The following is a 2,850-nucleotide window of genomic DNA, read 5'->3' as shown; positions in this document are numbered from 1 at the left end:
AGATTTCATGTAGCTAAGGGGCTTTTGGCTGGCAAGCTAAGGAGGAAACAACACAAGGCTAGCCTAGGGGTAGACTTAGTAGACTTCATGTTGGCAGCCTTAGAGTTAGACAAATAGTAGATGTGTTGTCAACTTGGGGTGAATTTGAGATGCCTATAAATAGGGAACTTGGGCAAGGGAATTCATTCATACCAGCCTCAAAGTCGTAAATTGAGAGCATTTTAGGGAGCGAAATTAAGTTATTAGGCGAAATTGAGGAAAAAAGGGGTTGCGCTGGTGAGTGAGGGCAGTCGGACACCCAGCACTGCGTCCATCGTTCATTCCGCGCGTCAGCTCACAGCACCGCACGCATTGCCCAGCCTGAACGCATAGTGCCCACGCGTATTGCCCAGCCACAACGCACAGCGCTAACGCACAGACGCATCCCCAGCGCACACCAGCGTGCACGCCCTGCGCGCAGCATGCCCAACGTGCAAGGACACGTCTGTGTGATGCCCTACGCCCATTGTGCCACTGCTCAACACCAGCTACCTATTCTTGGGCCAAAATAACCTCTAAAGGACCAACCTTGATATTTTGGCAGTTTTTAAGTGGGGTAAGCTGGTATTTTCGATAAATGGTGATATTCTAGCTAAAGTTTAACATTTTGATTACATAGCAAGTATTAAACTAAGGAATTTCCATGTATATGGAGAAATTCACAAGGGAGTAGTCAAAAGGGTGATTTTAGTGGAACACGTGCAGACGGTGAGTTTTTACGTTGCTTTATGCTTTGATATGTGAATAAATGCATATGTAAGTACAAAATACATGCTTTTGATGATATGATAACTGCCATGATATTGTTTCTGAAATGACTATGGAAAATGAGTTTATACCCTGATTACATAGTTAGCATGCTTAACAAAAGGTGTTTGGTAGGAAAATACAGTCGACCTCGGTTGACGGAAAATAATAGTCGGTGACGATCAACGAGAAATATAGTCAAGTACCTAAGCATGACTAGCGGGATAAAGAAATAATCGGTGTGCACATTGGCGGGAAGTGGGTCATAGGAGGTTTCCATAGGTGATTGTGATGACTGATAATGATATATGCATGCCACATATTGCATGGGACTAAAGGTTATTGATTGCATGAATATATCCATGATCATGCATAAGTTATCTTGAGATTATTATCATGTGATTGATTTTCCAGAAATGATTATTTGCAAAGTGATTTCTGTCTTAAAAGAACCACTCATTGGGCTTAGTAGCTCACACTCTTCAAAATGTTTTTTTATATACCCCCAAGGTAGCAAAGCAGAGCGTTCAAAGAGGAGTCCACTACCCACAACCACCTCAGGATTTGGTAAACTCACAGGGCATGGCTCAGATCATGTAACAAAGAATAGAGAAAAATTTAACTATATGTATAGATGGATAGGTGGAATACTGTAAACCTATTAAAGTCTGTAAAAAATATGGGGGAATATTGAATATGAGTGTTGTCTTGAGATACTATTGGTTACCCTCACCCTCCTTTCCCGGTATTGGGGATTAAGGCTTGGGAGGGGGTGTGATAGCTTGGTATCAGAGCAAAGGTTTACGTAAAACCTGGGGAAAAGTTAAATATGAAAGTTGAGTCTAGCCTAGGCATAAATGGAATCTAGGAAAATAAATGGAAAAAAAAGGGAGGATAAGTGTAGAGCCACAACAATCTCAGAAAAAGGCTTACCTAAGGTAGGGAAAGCCAAATAATAAAAGCTAGGATAGGTCAACACTTAAAAAAAAAAAGATAGGTATGATAAAATATATTAGGAAAACCTAAAATAAAATCAGAAAGATGTTAGGGAAAAAGAAATAGTAGATGGACATAGGAAAACCTGGAAAGAAGGGGGAAGTGGAAATGACTAGTAAGTAATAACCTGAATAATGTAATAATGTCCACTGTAGGGAATGGATATGAGTGGAAGAAATTGGTGGGGAAGCGACTCTAGAATACAAGAAGAGGGTCGCAATGCTAACCCAGGGGATAACCCTGAGAAATCTGAAGATAACGTAAATAATAACACTATTACTTTGAACAATACGAATCTGGTGGTATCTCGAGCTGATATAGGATGTCCATAATGTGGAAAAAACCATGGTGGAATGTGTTTAAAGGGAACTAGAATCTGTTACGGTTGTGGCAAAGTAGGCCATATCCGCAAAAACTGTTACACTTTCCAGAAGAAATCGAGAGAAATGCAAGCAAGATATCAACGGGAACTGACTGGTGGTTCAAGTTCAGTAAGTAACCACGTGTTTCCTGAACTAACCGTAGACCAGGAGTGGGCCCGTGTAGGGAAGAAAGATATCCCTCGACGAATTGTGATAGAATTCGAAGAACAATCCACTTATGACTTTCATGATGGGGAATCTTACAAATTATGTATCTTCTGCAAAGAATTAGGGCATCTCCAGGAGCGATGCATTTGGAGGAATGAAAGAATACAACTGAACTTTGAGAAACTAGGACTATCTGGAAATAAGTAAAAAGCTAGAAAAAAAAACCTGAGGAAAAAAAAACCTGCTGATGTAAATAAGAATAACATGTAAATATAACTAATATTCATAAATAAAATCGTATGTTGATGACATGTGTTTAACCTATATATGAATGATTGTAGACAAAATGCTGAGAAGTGGGAAACGTAGAACAGGGAAACCTTCCGAAAACGAGAGTGAAAGTGCCTCGAGCCAACCAAAAGAAAAATCCAGAGAAGAGGAACAAATGGACAAATTTACTCAAAGACTTCAGGCGAGCCTAGAAAATATACAACCTGATCCCAAGAAGAAATATGAGATAGAACGGTTAAAGGCTTTG

This window comes from Benincasa hispida, chromosome 5, assembly GCF_027475165.1.
Source record: "Benincasa hispida cultivar pf3 chromosome 5, pf3_genome.v1.1, whole genome shotgun sequence".
NCBI classification, from domain to species: domain Eukaryota; kingdom Viridiplantae; phylum Streptophyta; class Magnoliopsida; order Cucurbitales; family Cucurbitaceae; genus Benincasa; species Benincasa hispida.
Note: the sequence above shows the minus strand (reverse complement) of the source record.